The sequence below is a fragment of the Heterocephalus glaber genome, unplaced genomic scaffold (assembly GCF_053883595.1).
Source record: "Heterocephalus glaber isolate CG9 unplaced genomic scaffold, H.glaber_assembly_v1.0 deba00001594, whole genome shotgun sequence".
In the NCBI taxonomy this organism is placed as follows: domain Eukaryota; kingdom Metazoa; phylum Chordata; class Mammalia; order Rodentia; family Bathyergidae; genus Heterocephalus; species Heterocephalus glaber.
The window spans coordinates 20421508-20440392 of record NW_028258369.1 but is presented as its reverse complement, the minus strand read 5'-3'; the positions used below and the strand labels follow the sequence as shown (position 1 = coordinate 20440392).

Genomic DNA, 18885 nt, shown 5'->3' with positions numbered 1-18885 from the left:
AAAAAAAAAGGAAACAAAGTCTATGTAAATAGGGAGGAGTGGAGGGGGTGAAGGGCACACAGGTAATGGGGGAAAAATAAGAACCAAGATACATCACGTACAGGTACAAGCACCCAATGATAAATGTAAATGTATTGTATACCTAAAATGTACCAATAAAAGAATTTAAGAAAAAAAAAGATATTCTGAATCAAAAATTTTGGGGACAGATCCCAAGATTCTGTGCTTTAACAAGCCTGCTAAGTGTTGCTGATACATACTAAAGTTTGAAAAGCAGCTATCCAAGGGAAAATATGAAACAGTGATTTAAATGTTTCTTCTGGTGCCTTACAGTTAGCCTGAAATGATATCTGCACCAGCCTTATAGAATGAGAGCTTGGTAGGCAGGAAATATCCCAAATGACTGAAACACAACCATCAGCTTTTGAAGTGATGCATCATAACTGAACATGAGGAAAGAATATCATGTGGGAAAAGTTTTACAATTATGATCCTCAAATGATTCAGAAGAATCTTTGATTCAGAAGAATCTTTATTCAGAATGTGGAGAAGGTATAGATCAGTGGTGGCAAACCTATGGCACCTGTGCCACAGCGAGCTGTTTATTATTGAAAAGTCTTAACATTTTGCCATTACTAGTCTAGACAAAAACATGGACATTAGGAAGTGGTGTTTAAGTCTAAACAACTAAATATTATGTTTGGTTGAATGAAAAAAACAGAAATTGTAGGATCTGCCAAGACAATTTTGAGGACTGGGTTTCAGGGACTGTTATTTGGGTGCAGACATGGTGCATACCACCCTTCTGAAGTAGAGCTGCAAATTGGTAGGATCCAGCCCCAAATCCCATTCCAAAGTACTAAGTGGCTGAGGTCTTCATGGTAATTGTGAATGATTAAGGAGCATCAACCACACTCTCAGCCTGCACTCTCCTCCCCACAAAGAGGAGAAAGGTTAGGGAGCATTTTTGAGTAAGGGTAGAATATGGTACCTCATAAAATGTTCCTAAGAAAGTAGAGTCCCAAGATACTGCTAATGTAGCTCATTAACATTTAGGCATTCATTATATTCTTTTCACTTCTTCTACAGGAAGTTAGAGCAACACAAAATCATCTTCCAGTCCTTGGTCTTGGAGTTGAATGGCCCTCCTTTTTCCTTGGTCCCCCAGTATTTCTAATATGTATGTTTGTCCTTATACCTTAATAGATACCTTGCTGAACTTTGTTCATAAATATGAAACCCTCCCCCATAAGAGACTTAAACCTTTTAAAACTAGGGCATTCTGGTCTCTCAGAATGCGGATCGACATCTGACTCACAAAAGAGGCTCAATAAATGTTTAAAGAAAGGACTGAATGCATATAGCCTGAAGATTAATATTAGGGAATGGGATCTTAGAGAAACCCCACAAGGCAGCGAGTTTATTATTTAAAACACATTTTTGAAAACATTGAGACCATGTGTTAAAAGTATTGGGGGAATTGGTATAGGTCATAAACTATCCTCTCTCTTTGGGCGCCACCCATATCAATGCAAATGTCCATGTGATCACTGCTGTTTCCCCTGCACCTGATCTAGTAGGCACTTAGTATAGATTTGTTAAAAGGATCAGATATATGGATGACCCTTGGGAAGAAGTCTTGATGCTTTGTGACCATGCCAGTTCTGTTGATATAGATTGGATCAGAATTGTACATGTGACCCAAAGCGGGCCAGTGAGATTCTTTCCTGGAAACTTCAGTTGGTACTGAAAGACAGTTGAATTCTGGGTGTTCCTGAAATGGTAAAACTTAAATTGAGAACCTCTGAGGTTAGCCATATCTTGACACATTGATATAGGAAGAGAAAAAGTCACTCAGTGGATATACATGTATGAACACACACACACACACACACATCCTTCAGCTTTTTCTTTTCCTCTTTTTTCTTTTTTTGTTTTTGCCCTCGTTTCTGGTTCTTGCTATCACTCTCTCCCTGAGGCCCAGCTTCATTCCTTCCCTTGGTTCTAGGACTCATCCTGCAAGTATCCCTTCTGCATAAACCATCTCATTTGATTTTTGTCACATACAATCAAAAACTATTAATGAATACACTGTCATCATAATTCACTTTCTTTCTTTAGCTATTTCAACATTTGTAAGATTTAAAGCTCACTCTAGTAAATATTTGTGTTAATTCAAATTGATTTTCATTTCCCTGGGCTTCAACTATTTTGAAATACTGACTTGGCCCCCTTCCATTGTTTGAAAAGCAAAGCAAAGCAAGAGGAACCATCAAGCACCAGCTGATGTGCACTCTTAAGCTCTGTGTATAAATTATGCCTTTGAAACACTTGGAATCTTTCTGGGAAACCATTTCTCAGCAGGGGAGGAAAAACTAACCACCTTCAGAAGTAAACTGGAAATATTATTCATTGTTGTGGAAAAGTGCAGCTTTGAAATAACCAAAGAAAAGAAAACAAGTGAGTTATCTTTAGTGGCAGGATACATAGTAGTCAGGAGTGGGAACCTAGGGCCAGATGGTCTGTTCATATGTCACCATCTTCCAGATGGAGGACATACAATGTAGATCTAGAATCTGGGTCTTTTCTTTGCCCCCTCATCTCCCAGCAGAGAGTCTGACCTGAGAAGTTATTCCACAGACATTTGTTGAAAAGAGACTGAGTAATGAAACAAAGAACAGTGATGAAGTTTGGAGATCAGACTCATAGGGCAATTGTTTGGATCCAGCATCCCTATCTTCATGACCTTGGCCATGTTACATTGCTTGTCCATGACTTGGTTTCTATAACTCTAAAATGGGGATTGGAATGGAACTTTTATATAGTGTTGATGTGAATATTAAATGAGTTAATGTATGTAAAACATATAACTCAATGCCAGCAGAGGAGGAGGCAGGCAGTAAATGTTCAATTTTTAATCATTGTGTCAGAGAGGAGCTTTTCACTGTCATATTTCTCCTCCTTTTAAATTTTATGAAAGTGCTGGAAGGAATAGTATCAGGAACCCTTAATAAAGCTATTAGAAACATATCCCTGAGCATTAATTTTTTTTTTTACTTGTTCCCAAGGGAGTGAAATTTTAAGACAGTATCAATATAAACATAGTTCACGGAACAAAATTTAGACATGAAAGATAACTATATTTGAAAAGTTCACAAGATGGGCCTCTTGAAAATAAAAAGTGGTACACTATTATATCCTCCCTTCCACAGCCAGAAGACCTGGTAGGTGTTTTGTTTTGTTTTGTTTTTTGGTTCAAGGGGATCAGGCTGGGCCTGACTGCTTCTGGTGGAGATAGCAAGAAAGAGATATTGTTCTGGTACAAATATACCAGGGTCCACTGCCTGTGCTTCACTCTTACCTACCTTCCTCAGGAATCCCTGAATAATCCCTTTTTTGCTAGAGACATTTATGTGTCTGTGACATGGGCATCTTTTTGTAGTCTCAGTGGGAATGGGCTCCTCTGGCTCTATCATGGTTGCCCTTTTCCCTGAATGTCATCTTTTTTAGTTATTTTTTCATTGCTGAGACAAAATACTTGACACCCAAATTTAAAGGAGGAAATGTTTATTTCAGCTCACAGTTTGTAGGGGTTTCAGTCCATAGTTAGCTGGCTCCAAGGCAGGGTGGCATGGCAGAGGGGCATTGCAGAGGAGAAACCATCCATGACAAGGCAGGCAGGAGGCAGCAAAGCATCAGGAGTAAGCTTCCCTTACCCTTTATCCCATCCAAACTACAAGCCTTTTGGGTGGTGCCACCCACACCCAGGGTGGGCCTTCCCATTATCCACACCAGATCTATGGTAAAGCAATTTAGTTATCACACATCATTAATCCCAGTATCACAATCCTAATCCAGCATCACACACCTCCCAAAAGCCCCACCTATGAGCACATGAGGCTTTAGGGGAATATCTAGATATCATAAAGTCATCTTTCAAAAGTTTCTCTGAGGATTTGACCAAGAGGACACACTCTGTTGGAATGAATACATGCAAAGGCTGGAGGATGAGACTGATGGACAAAATAATGCTAATGACTATGACTAGCATGGCAGGCTGGCTCACTGGGGCAATGAGCTGATAACAGTCAGATTAGACGTTTAGAATACACACTGGCCAGATTATTTTGGTGTATTAACTTCCTGTTTTTCAAACATTGGCCTTCCCCAAGCCAATGATTTTTTGTTTTTGTTTTTTTGAGACAAGACCCACTATATAGTTTAGGCTGGCCTTGAAATCACCATGTAGCGCAGGTTTGTCTCAAACTCAAGGCAATCCTTCTGCCTAAGTCTCCCTAGTGTTGAGATTACAGGCATGTGCTACCATACTCAGCTGCCAGTGATGAATTTTTTGCAAACAGTAAAGTCAAGAGAGAGAATGTAGATGAATTAGAAACAAAATGGGAGGGACTGCCCATTGCCTGCACAAGAAATCAGATATGTTAGCACGATGTCTGCATGCAAAGGGTGTGCCACTGTGACAACGCAGGATTAGTGCTCTGTGGATGGCAAAGGCGGTGAACTGGCATTTACTATTCTTCTCAGACAACTTATTCTTTGTTCTACAAAGAAATACAATTCTTAGGTTCCTTTGCAGCTAGGTGTGTCATAGGTTGGACTAAGCAGATGGGCTCATGAAGAAATTTAGAAGGCAGAAGTGAGATGGTGCTTATCTCTTTTTTATATTGGGAAAACTAGCTGAGGATACATTGTGTTTCTGACTCTGCATTACAAATATCCCAGTTGCAGGTGAGCAGGCAGGGAGCAGGGCATTCTTTCTGTTCTGGTTTTGGTACAGATTTATTATGCATGATGCATCAATAAGGTGACTTACTGCAATGATATTTATTTGTGTCAGATGCTAGGATGCAAAGATAAACACAGCAGCCTTGGTCTCTGGATGTGGTGGAAAGGGGAAAGTAGACATTTAAGTAAGGTTAAAATGGCATAATAATTATGAAGAGCCAACTGGCTGAGAGCTAATTTGCTACTGTAAAAATTATCTAATGTCCAATTCATCAAACTGTATAAGTTTACCAAACCTTTATTGTAAGAATATTCTGCTTGAGTCTAGTCAATTAACTTTTTTTCCATTAAGTTGATTGGTACATTGTAGATATATACAATACAGTTACATTCAGCATTGGGATCTTGCACCTTTACATGATGTATCTTGGTTTCTTATTTTTTTCCCCATTCCCCTGCACCCCCTTCCCTATTTACAAACACTTTGTTTCCATTTTTTCCTTTTCTCATATTTTTTTCTTTTCCCTTCTTTTCTTTCCCCTACCCTTCCCACATCCCCTAGTCATTTAGACCTTTTCTTCCTCTTTCAAATTATGAATTATAAATTTTGAACCTTATTTACACTTTTAGTTTTTCACACCAGAGAAACTATTCAGTATTTACACATGTGTGTCCTATTTATTTCACTTAAGAGTATGGCCTCAGTGTCCATCCATTTAGCTATAAATGTCTTTAGTTTCTCATTCTTTATGGCTGAGTAGTACTCCATTTTGTAGAAAACCCACATCTTCTCTGTCCAGTCTCCAGTTGATGGGCAATTGGGCTGTTTCCAAGTTTTAGCTATTACAGACTGTGCCGCTATAAACATGGATGTACATATATCATTGTGTTATGATTGTTTTTATTCTTTTGGAAAGATACCCAGAGGAGACCTATCTATCCCTCCCTCCCCATCTCCTTCTAAGCCCCCATCTCGAAGGGTGAAGTTGCTATATTGAAGAGTTTATTCACTATAAACAACTACATAAGGCTCAACAGAGCAAATCTACCAGGCAAGGCAAGAAATTAAAGGGAGAGGGGGAAAAAATCCCAACAACAGGAAAATAACATGACAACGATAAGTCAATACATATCAGTTATAATCACCAATGTTAATGGCCTCAATTCACCAATCAAAAGAAATAGACTGGCAGAATGCACTAAGAAGCAAAATCCAACAATATGGTGCATAAAAGAAACCCACTTAGTTCACAATTAACTTTTAGGTATTCTTCTTAGGCATATTAACTTATTGTAAGTTCTAGATTTTAGGATGGTTTTGACTTCATGAAGATATTTTTCATTAATGTTCACATTTTTGAAAACTATGCTAATGAAGTTATTTATTGAATATATTATAAATATGAAGATTTCATAATCTGAATATATTGAGTATATTCCAAAACATTCATTCAATATTTTTACTTATTGTAATTAAGAAGACTATGATTCTAAGAATAAAATATTCATTTTTATTGAATATATTCAAGATAATTTCTTAAAGGCATATTTGGGCCAATGAGCAATTTTGGCAAAATTCAATCAGTTGGTAATTTGGCAAATTAATCAATTTGCAAATTGAGCCTTTAGTTAACCAGCTTTAAAACAATCATTTGATAAATTGGTTATTTGGCTAAGTGGCCATTACTTCTTTCAAACTCTATTGATAGTTGGTCACTGTACATGTTATTTAGTTCATGCACAGGCAAAAAATCATGTAGTCATGTTGCCTCCTTGTCTTCTAGTGATAACCAATGGGATGTTATACAAAGTGGATAATTAAAAATGGAATTAGCCAAAAAAGAAAGTCCAGCAACCTAAATAACAACAGAGAGAATGGCTATACAAAAAAATGAGCTTGATTAGAATTTTCAAGTCATTACAATGCAGAATTTGCATGCCTTAGAAACAATGAACTCCTTCAGGGAAAGTGAAGACAGTCAAGGGTTTTTTAAGGGTAAATGAGGAGTACATGTAAGTTGTTTTGAGGCAAAAAGAACATTGTTACAGGGGCTATATTAGACAGTTTTCTGTTGCTATGACAAAATACCTGAGGGTGGATAATGTATAAAGAAAAAAGGCTTATTTACAGTTTCATAGTTTTTGAGCCTGGCAGTCCAAATAACATGGCACTAGTTCTTTCAAGGGCCCCCTTGGCTGAATCATATTACAGCAGATGGTATCATGTGGGGAGCATGTGTGAAAATGAGAGATCACATGAAAAGACAGGAAGCCAGAGAGCAGAGAGAGGTCAGACTTGCTCTTTTTATAACCTTCTCATGAGAACTAAGATTCTCATGAGAATTCCAATAATCCCTTCTGGGGACAGCACTCCAGTGACCTAAGCACCTCCTACTGAAACTCACCTCCTGATGAAGGTTCCATATCACCTTTCAACTTTGCCACACTAGAGACTAAATGTCCAACATAGGAACCCTTGAGGGACACACTGAAACCATAGGCAAACTGCCAAAGGGGCTTATCACAGGAGCTGACATCAGCTTATTAGTGGAGAATGTATCAGTCAAGTGTTCTTACACATCTTACACATCTAGCTAGCTGTCTTTGTGACTCATGCAGCAAGCTGCAGCTTGGAAGTTCTTAGCAAAAGTCTTTGTAATAGTTCTATCATAGACATGTGTGGATGACATCCTTTCTTAGCCTCTTGACTGTATTTATTTGGATTTGACACAAGTGACTCCATCTTGATATTAAGAACTTCCACAAAAAGGAAAACTGAAAACACTGTAAAAGTGAAATTGGAGTCCAGTATAAATGGAGTAACAGGACAGATAGCTGACTGTGAAAATATTGATGCTGCCTCCAGTTGAGAGACTCTAGATCTGCAACCAGAGGAACTCAGTGAAGGAGAACTTACCCACATAAATGAAAAACATGGTTGGCAGGAGAAGGATGAATACTGTCCTAGAGGAGTGACACAATAAAACTTCACACTAAAGGAACTCTCAGGGATGGTTCATGACATTGAAGGTACAAAGGATAAAACGTTGGAAGCTGATCTACATTTAGGAAAGTGTAGGCCAGTTTTTCAAGGCAAGATATTGTGAGTTCTATATGGTGCTTTATAAACAAAGCACTTTGATCCTCAGGGTTTCTGGTGTTTCAAATTACAGTGTTCTACATTTTACTCTTTTAATTTCCCTGTACATTTACAACTGATAATAAGATAATTTTAGTATTTTAACACTAAATTACATAATTTGTTACATAATCATTATTTTCCCTGTTGATTATTAGCATCATTTTGTCCAATTTCAGCTTGCATGGTCATTTTTACAGTCCTGAAGGATGACAGCCAGCTTTAAAACTAGGCAAGAGGGAAATAAAACCTAGGTTTATTGTTTGCCTTGCACTTTGCTTGATGTTCTATGAAATTCAAACATTTTGCATTATAACTTCTGAGTTCTGGGAACTTGCAGAGCAGTGAAAAGGACACCATTCCTCTTTTCTCTCTGGCAGTTAATTCAAATGGGACAGGTGGTGAGGGGCAGAGTACTGTACTCATGGAAGATGAGAGAGAATTTTGATGGCTTCTGAAGAATGTTATCGGATGCTGATGCAAATTTTCTCCTGTGCTTCAGGATTGCCTGTTGGTGGAGCGGGGCAATGCTCTTAATACAAGAACAATTTTCTCCTTGAGTGATCTTTCCAAATGGGCTCTCCCTGACTGGTTAATCTTCATTATTATTATAATTTAAGCATCACACTTAAGTCAGACTTCTATGTTCTAGGATGCAACCTTTAGCTGTCATTGTAAAAATGATAATCAAAAGTGAAACTCTTATACCCCTGATTAAATGAACAGAAACCAAGAAAGATATTGATGCAAAGATATTAACAGGAATGTTGTGTGAATACTGCATAACCCACTGGATTTTACATTAATTTTATGACTATTTCTAGTAACTATTTGAAAGTATGTTCATTAGCTATAAAATTTGACTCACAGTTCTCAGGAATTTTTCTCTCTGAATATCTTCCAGGGCTAGGACATCATCCCATCAATAATGAGGCTCCCAACACTCAAGCTGGATAGCAAAATCTCTAAAGAGGTTCATGGTGTGAACCCCTGATGTGATAATCCTCATAATGAGCTGTGTCCCCAACCCAACACACTGTAGTTGAACATCGCTGCTCTGGAGTGTGGGAGTTGACAAAAATCTAGCATCCTCCAAGTTAGAAGACTTTGATTTTATATGGTAGCTCACCTTTACTTAACCTCTAAGACACAAGTAACCTTGAACTCCGTTTTCTCTTCTGCAGTGCCTCTGTATTTCCCTCTAGGGCACTAGGTTTTCTAATGGATTAAATAAAATAATGCACACAGGTATGTTTGTCACTGTTAATTGGAGATGTGTTTTGTGTAAGATATATCCTTGTACAAAAACATCTACTTGTCTGAAATCTTCCATTAGGATTTACAAGTTTGAACTAAAATATTTATTATTAATAGTGTCGTGTGGTAAGTATAAATTCTTTAGAAATTTGCATTATTCCTTAAAGTAAATTTACTTTTAATATTATTTAACGATGTCTTAAAGAAATGGGACAGATAAAAGGTTAATTTTAGTGTTGGAGAAAGAAATGGTAAGCTCAAACAATAGGGATATGTTGCAGGAAACAATTTCCCTGAGCTGACTACATTAATTTGTAGCCCATTTCACTTGCCCCAGCATTTCCAAATGGTTCAGCCGAACGAAGCACATGGAGACTTCATTCTTATGAACCCAGTAAATAACAGTATTTATTGGTTGGGGAGATGAATTAAAGAAGCAGACTTGGTATAATAACCTAGCCCTGAAACCTCCTCTTGATCCGGACAACTAACAATGTATCTGTGTGGAGATACCAGTTGGCAGACAATTCTCCTTGACTATTTTCTTGTTTCTGCATGGTCTAAGTTTTGGGAGCAAAGACCTTGTAAATGAGATACCTAAAGGTAGAGATTTAGGAATGTGATAAAGAAAATGTAGTATTTATACAAAATGGAGTACTACTCTGCCATAAAGAAGGATAAATGTGAGTCATTTGTGGACCTTGAGACCATAATTCTTAATAAAATAAATCAGACATGCAGCTTAAATACAATATGAATTATCTTATATGAGAAACTCAAAATATAAATAAATTAAAGAGCAAAATAAAAAATAATAGAATATAGAGGATGGATTTATTTATTTATTTTTGGTACAGGGGATCAAACTCAGGACCTTGCGCTTGCGAGGCAGACATGGCACCACTGAGCTACATCCTCAGCCCTAGGTATAGATCTTTTGGGAAAAGGAAAGGGACCAGGAGATGGAGGGAGGGGGATGGGATGGGAGGCAAAGGGGATGGATAAAAGAATGAAGATGTGTTATGTACAAGGACCAACTTCACACAATGAATGCAATCATTATGAACTACAAATATGGACTAATACTAATAAAAAATGGATCTCTTCAGAGCCATTTGCTTACACTCAAGCTAGTAAATCTTGTACCCCTTGCTAGATGACATTTGATTCATGAGTGATCATTCTCTTTTTCAAGGGGGGGGGATGGGCAGATATGGCCAGCAGGACATACAAGCCTGTCAGGTCTCCCAATTTTGGAGCTCCTTGTAGAGCTTGAATCCTTACTACATGGGGAGATAATGTCTGTCCTTCATTCAGCACCCCGTGGGGATTGGGACTCAGAGAAATGGTGCTAAGATAGCTTTGGCTGCTCTTGTATTGAGCAATAAACTATCTATTCTGTGATCCAGAAACCCTCTTCCCTCCTAGCAGTTCAGGCAGGATAAGTAATCACTAATGCTTCAGTTTGTTAATTCATAATGAATAGAGTCAGTATGGGTATGAAATTAGGTCACATAGGCATGAAGAAGCTAAGAGAGTTTAGTTTGCTCCTGTGATGATCAAGTAATAGCAGCTGGCCATTACTGGGTTTTATTATGGAGCAGACACTGTGTTAAGTATTTTCCATGCACTTTCTCATTTAATTCTCAGAATATTAGGAGGCAAGTAAATTATTACCCAGTTTTTCTTTTGAAGATGGAGACCCTGAAGCTGGGAGGGTTGAATGAATTTGTTCAAAGTCCCAAGGCTTGTCACTGGCAAAGACAGGAATTCAATTCAGACCCTGAGAGGGCAGCATCCAAATCCCAGCCATTTGCCTTCATGCCTCCTGGGATAAAATCTCTGCTTTCCCCATAGTTTTGGAGAACCTGACCTTATAGACATAAGATTGAAAAAGATCCATTCTAGCCATTTGACACTACCTTATTTATTTAATAATTTATATTCGCTTGGGCATATGGGGATTTCCTTACCTAGAGTCTAATTGTGAAGTTAATGGGGGTGTAAATCCATCAGAATCACCATCTGCCAGCCTCCCTGCTGCAGTAACATGAACATGGCTAGAGCTAATTTCAAATAGAGTCTGTTAAAATTCTCCAAGGCCTTTGTAAAGGTACCAGCACTCCTGTCCTGCTGTATACCACTGGGCAATCTAGTTCCTCCAACAAAGCATTGTCATAAGGTATCTAATGGCTAGTTGAGAGGATACTGAATGCTCCCAACACAAAGAAATGATGTTTGCGGTGATGAACATGTTAATTAGCATGATATGACAATTACACGTTGTACACATGTATTGAAATATCACAATGTATGGTTATGTCAGTTAAAAATTAAAATACAAAATCATGTTTTAAAAGTTGAGAGGGAAAGAAAGAGGGAGAAGTCTCCTTTTTCTACCTTTCCTGTAATTCGCCGTGTGCTGCCTTGGCTCACAGGAGACTAGGACTTACTGCAGAGATTCTGGGATCGAACTGGGGTCCTTGCACTTGCGCGGCAGGTGGCAAAACCACTGAGCTAAATCCCCGGCCCAAGAGAATCAATGTTTTAATAGCGCTATACTCAGAGGTCCCGAGTCTGGCAGGAGATGCCAAATCACCCCTCTGCAGACAGGCAGGTCTGTGCATGCACTACAGAGGTCCCCAGTAGCGCAGAAGACTCCGAATCAGCCCGTGCCCTGGCAACAATCCACTGGACTCCCCTGCCGGCTCCTCTGTACAGCCACCTGGTTCCACACTACAAAGATGCAGAGGACACCAGACCACCAGACCATGGTACTGAGTCCCGCTGCTCCCGGCCCAGAGGTAGGGGCTTCTGAGCCGCCGTCCCACTGCTCCTGGTCCATTGGAGGGGGCTTCCTGGTCACCATCCCTCCCACTGCTCCCAGCCCAGAGGAAAGGGCTTTTGGGCCACCTTCTGTCCCGCTGCTCCTGACCCAGAGGAAGGGGCTTCTGGGCTACCATCCCTCCCACCACTCCCGGCCCAGAGGTAGGGGCTTCCTGGCCACCATCCCTCCCAGCCCACAGGAAAGGGCTTTTGGGCCACCATCCCTACTGCTGCTCCAGGCCCCTGTCCCACCTCTCCCAGCTCAGAGGAGGTAATCCGTGCAGGTGCCAACAGCCCCCCGCCCCGCCCCAGTCAGAATGAGAAAACATGTAAATAAGTCTCAAAACCAGACTTCCAGATCACCTACAACCACCCCAAAGGGAAATGAGATGGAACACTCTGATACTCAACCACCTGGACCCACTGAACTGGCAACAAAAGGGAATCTGGAAAAAAATGAAATCAGAAATAATTTTTCAGATAACAGGAGAAATTGTGCTCCTAGTGCAAGACATGATTAATAAATCTAGAGAGGAGCTCAGGAACATGATGGAATCCCAATATAGGAAACAAATGGAATCCATAAAACAGATGCAAATAGATTTCCAGGACATGAAAAACTCCATTGAAAGTCTACACAGCAGAAAGAGCCAATGTGAGGACAGAATTTCAGATATAGAAGATAAGATTGCAATTAGTGACCAGGAAAAGAAAAATTGCTTCAAAATTATAAGGGAACATGAGAAATCAATGCAGCTGCTGCTAGATGATGCAAAGAAGAATAACATAAGACTGATTGGGCTCAATGAAGAAACAGGAGAGAGTGCAGATGACATAAAAAATCTCTTCACAGAAATAATGGTAGAAAACTTACCAAGCAGGGGAAAAGAGCTTGACATACAGATAAGTGAGGCATATAGGACTCCAAATAGACTTGATAAAATAAATCTACACATAGGCATATAATTGTTAAGATTCCAGAAACTCAACAGAAGAACAAAGTTCTACAAGCAGTTAGAGAAAAGAAACAAATCACATACAAAGGAAAGCCCATCAGAATCACAGCAGACTTCTCAACACAAACCATCAAGGCAAGAAGAGCTTGGAGTGACATATTCCAAGCCCTAAAAGAAAACAGCCTCCAACCCAGATTGATGGACCCTGCAAAACTATCTTTCAAAATTGATGGAGGAGTAAGATACTTTCATGACAAAAAGCACCTTAGGATCTTCGTGAATACCAAACCAGCACTCCAAAGAATTTGACACAATATCCTAGGAACAGATATTGAGGATCACAACCCCAGGAAGCAAAGCAGAATGAACCCATCTGGCATGACAAGAAATTAAATGTAAAGGGGGAGAACCCAACAAAAAGAAAAAGTCATGGTAATGACAAGTCAATACGTTTCAGTTATAACCATCAACGTTAATGGTCTCACTTCACCAATCAAAAGAAATAGACTGGCAGAATGGGTCAAGAAGCAACATCCAACAATATGCTGCATACAAGAAACACACTTCATTCAAAAGGAAACTCATAGACTGAAAGTTAAAGGGTGAAAAACAGTACTCCTTGCTACAGGAACCTGAAAAAAAGCAGGAGTAGCTATCCTCTTTGCAGATCAAGTAGATTTCAAACCAACACTGATTAAGAGAGATGAAGAAGGACACTACATCCTTGTAAAGGGAATAATTCAAGAGGAATAGATGACAATCATAAATAACTATGCACCAAACACTAGTGTACCCAACTATATAAAACAAATACTAACAGACATGAAAAGTCATATATGCATTAATACAATTGTACTAGGGAACCTCAACACCCCACAGTCACAAATAGATAGATCAACTAGACTGAAAATAAGTAATGAAATACTAGAACTCAATCGAACTCTTGAACAAATGAACTTAACAGATGTTTACAGAGTTTTCCACCCCACAAAATCAGAATACACATTCTTCTCAGCTGCACATGGGTCATTCTCCAAAATACACCACATGCTCACACATAGAACATGTGTAAGTAAGTGCAAAGGAATTGAGGTTATCCCCTGTATATTATCAGACCATAGTGTGATGAAATTGGAGATCCATAGCAACAGAAACTGCAAAAATTTCATAAACACATGGAAATTGAACCACACACTTCCGAATAACCAATGGGTCACAGAGGAAATTAAAGAAGAAATCAGACAGTTCCTTCAATTAAATGACAATGACAATACAACATATCAGAATCTATGGGACACAATGAAAGCAGCCTTACCAGGGAAATTCATAGCAGTGGATACACATATTAGGAAAACAGAATGAGCCCAATTAAACAACCTGATGCTGCACCTCAAGTTTCTAGAAAAAGAAGAGCAGGACAATCCCAAAGCTCATACAAGGGAGGAAATTATAAAGATCATAGGAGAAATCAAGGCAATGGAGACTAAGAGAATGATACAAAAAATCAATGAAGCCAAGAATTGGTTCTTCGAAAGAATCAACAAAATTGACAAATCCTTAGCCAACCTTGTCAGAAAAAGGAAAGGAAAGGCCCACATCCATGCAATTAGGAATGAAAAGGGTGAAATTACAACAGATCCAGCAGAAATCCAGAGGATCATCAATGCCTACTTCCAGAACCTCTATGCCAATAAGATGGACAACACAGAAGAAATGGACAGATTCCTAGATACATATGAATTACCAAAGTTGAACAAAGAAGACCAAAAAATTCTGAACAACCCAATATCAACCAATGAAATTGAAAATGTAATTAAAAACTTATCAACTAAGAAAAGCCCAGGCCCTGATGGCTTCACTGCTGAATTCTACAAGACATTTAGAGAGGAAGTGCTGCCACTACTGTTTAAACTCTTCAATGAAATTGAAAGGGAAGAATACTCCCAAATTCATTCCTGGAAGCAAGCATCACCTTGATCCCCAAAGTAGAGAAAGACTCAATTGAAAAAGAGAACTATAGGCTAATCCCACTAATGAACATAGATGCAAAAATCCTTAATAAGATACTGGCAAACAGAATGCAGAAGATCATCAAGAAGATCATACACCCTGATCAAGTGGGATTCATCCCAGGGATGCAGGGATGGTTCAAAAAAGAAAATCAATCAATGTAATACACTCTATCAATAGAGCCAAGGACAAAAACCAGACGATTATCTCCATAGATGTAGAAAAAGCATTTGACAAAATCCAACAATGCGTTTATGATAAAAACCCTACAAAAAATTGGAATAGATGGTCTCTACCTCAAACTGATAGAAGCCATCTATGAAAAGCCAACAGCCAATATCATACTAAAGGATCAAAACCTGAAATCCTTCACACTAAAATCAGGAACGAGACAAGGATGTCCACTATCACCACTCTTGTTCAATATAGTCTTGGAAACATTAGCCACGGCAATTAGACAAGAGAAAGAAATAAAAGGAATAAAGATTGGAAATGAAGAAGTCAAATTGTCATTATTTGCAGATGACATGATACTCTATATAGAAGACTCCAAGAACTCCACCAAAAGTCTTCTAGACTTAATAACCAAATTCAGTCAAGTAGCTGGTTACAAGGTCAACACACAAAAATCAATAGCTTCCCTCTACACCAATGACAGACTCACTGAGAGAGAAATAGGGCAAATAATTCCTTTCACAATAGCATCCAAAAAACTGAAATACCTAGGAATCATCCTAATGAAAGAAATGAAAGACCTCTTCTCTGAAAACTATGGCACTCTGAAAAGAGAGATTGAAGATGATATCAGAAAATGGACAGACATCCCCTGCTCCTGGGTAGGAAGGATTAATATAGTGAAAATGGCCATACTTCCAAAACTGCTATACAGATTTAATGCAATTCCAATTGAGATCCCAGCAGCATACTTCACGGACCTTGCGAAAACAATCAAAAAATTGATTTGGAGCAAGAAGAGACCCAGAATAGCAAAAGCAATTCTAGGTAACAGAGACATGGCAGGGGGTATCACAATCCCCAACCTGCAACTCTACTACAAAGCTACTGTGATAAAAACAGCATGGTCCTGGCAAAGAAACAGACCTGAGGACCAGTGGAACAGAATAGAAGATGCAGAAACAACGCCAGACACACTCAGCCATCTCATCTTCGATAAAGGAGCCAAACACCCTCACTGGAGGAAAGATAGCCTCTTCAATAAATGGTGCTGGAAAAATTGGGTTTCAACTTGCCAAAGATTAAAACTAGACCTATATCTCTCACCATGCACTAAACTAAAATCAAAATGGATTAAAGATCTAAATATTAAAATAGAAACTCTGAACCAGTTGGAACAGAGGTTAGGTAGAACCCTTGAAGACATTGGTGTAGGAAAAGATTTTATGAACAAAGCCTCAGTTGCCAGTGAACTAACACAAACAATCAACAAGTGGGATCTCTTCTTATTAAAAGGCTTGTGCACAGCAAGAGAAATCACCAGCAGTGTGAATAGACAACCCACAAAGTAGGAAAAAATCTTCACCTGCTCTTCCTCAGACAAAGGTCTACTATCTCGAATCTATAAAGAACTTCAAAAGATCAGACCTCCCAAATTTAAAGACCCAATCCAAAAATGGGCATCTGAAATGAACAGACATTTCTCAGACAAAGAAGTAGAAATAGCACATAAATACATGAAAAAATGTTCAACATCACTGGTCATTCGAGAGATGCAAATGAAAGCAACGCTGAGATTCCACTTCACTCCAGAAAGAATGGCTCCTATCATGAAATCAACCAATAACAAATGCTGGCGGGGCTGTGGGGAAAGAGGAACCCTGCTCCACTGCTGGTGGGAGTGTAGACTGGTGCAAGCACTGTGGAAATCAGTATGGATATACCTCAAAGAACTAGGACTGGAAGTCCCATTTGACCCTGATATTCCACTGCTGGAGATCTTCCCCAAAGAATTAAAAGAATCATACCACAGTGATATATGTGTGCCCGTGTTCATAGCAGCACAGTTTGTGAGAGCGAAAACTTGGAAGCAGCCCAAATGCCCATCAACTGGAGACTGGATGAAGATAATGTGGGTTTTTAATAAAATGGAGTACTACTCAGCCCTAAAAAATGAGAAATTAGAGACATTTATAGCTAAGTGGATGCACATTAAGGCGATACTCTTAAGTGAAATACATAGGACACACATGTGTAAATACCAAATAGTTTCTCTGGTGTGAGAAACTGAAAGTGTAAATAAGGACTAAATGTATAATAGGTAATGTGAAAAAGGAAGAAAAGGGGCAAAGGGGAAGGAAGTGGGAGGGCTAGGGGAAAAGATAGAAGGGAATGGGATTAATCTGTGAAAATGGAAAAATAGGAAGAAAATCTTTGTAAATAGGGAGGAATGGAGGGGTTGAAGGGAGGGCTGGGCAAGGGTGAAAAATAAGAACCAAGAGAGACTATGTAAAGGTGCAAATTTCCATTGATGAATGTCATTATATTGTATACCTAAAATGTACCAATGATTAGAATGAATAATCGATAATGCAAAATAGGAAGAAAAGGTCCAAAGGGGTAAGGGTATTGGGAGGGGCAGGGGAAAGGAAAGAAGGGAAAGGAAAAATGATGAGAAATGGAAAAAATGGAAATAAAGTCTTTGTAAATAGGGAAGGGTGGAGGGGGCGAAGGGAGGGCCAGGAATGGGGGAAAAATAAGAACCAAGATGTATTATGTAAAGGTACAATTGCCAATGAGAAATGTAATTGTGTTGTATACCTACAATGTACCAATAGAAGAATTTAATTAAAAAAAGAAGAGGGAGAAAAAGAGAAAACTTGAAAGAAAAAGAGAGGAGAAGAAGGAGGAGGAGATAGTGGAGGAGGAGAGGAAAGAAGGAATGAGGGGAGGGATGGAGAAAACTGTTAGCATCAATTTACAGGGCCAGGCAAAATCTGCACTGATTGAGGATCAGAGGTAATGGACCAGGGAGCAGTAAATTAGAAATGTGTAATGCACAGAGAATGCACTTTCTGGGTAGTCCTAGATCATATACCACATAGAAGGTCAGGAATCCACATATTTAGTTTTACTTTTAGTGTGATTTTCACCCAGAAAATGCTTTACAAAAGCCTACAGAAAAGCCAGGAAATTTTCTTTGCCAATCAAATTTACCTCTAAGAAACCAGACAAGTTTTTTCTATATAGCACTGGGCAGGATTTCTTCTAGGTTCTTAATTTTCCAGATTATTCTTCTGTCAAAATACACTCAATCTGAAGAGAAAATGGAATGGAAAGAGACCACTGTTAGAGAAAGAGAAGTGGTGGTGGTCTTGAAAAATAGCCAAAGCAGAGAAAAATAGCATAGATGATAGAAAGTTATAGGGAATTGATAGCTTTTAAAAGTTGAGATTCAAAAAAAAAATACTAATGTGGTGTATTAGTCAGCTTTGTGTTACTGCAGCAAATGCTGGTGATAAAGCAATTTATAAAAAGAAGTATCTTTTTGTCTCAGTGTGTCAGAAGTTTCAGTCTACAAGTGACTGGCTTTGTTGTTTGGGCCCTGTGGCATCATAGTACCTCATGACAGGAGCATGTGGTTAAGTATGTTCACTGACTTTATGGCCAGGATTCGAAAGAGAAGAAAAGGCAGGGATGGGGTCCTGATAGCCCCTCCAAAGCTATGCCCTCAATGCTCAGGAGACCTCCCACTTGACCCCATCCCTCTGCAAAGTCTGTGTCAAGCCTTTAACCCTTGGGCTTTTGGGGGACACTTGTCCAAATCATAGCACATGGAAAGAAAGTAGCTGCATTAGTTGTTTCTCTGTGTTTCTACATTGCTTTGGAGACCAGGAGGAGTAAGTAGCTGCTGACTTGGATTATCTCTGTTTCTTACAAGTTCTGAGGAAATCAGCTCTGCTTAATCGCTCATCAGAATAGCAAACAAGAGATTTT

At 39.0% G+C, this 18885-nt stretch overlaps 1 long non-coding RNA gene across 1 annotated transcript in view; it reads left to right on the top strand.

The window, feature by feature from the left end:
* LOC110346981 (uncharacterized) overlaps positions 1-9934 on the top strand; it is a 52484-nt gene extending 42550 nt beyond the window's left edge. The window contains exon 4 of the long non-coding RNA XR_002391288.2: positions 8790-9934. This is a non-coding gene — a long non-coding RNA (uncharacterized LOC110346981). The remainder of the gene's footprint in view (positions 1-8789) is intronic.
* Positions 9935-18885: the final 8951 nt, after the last annotated feature.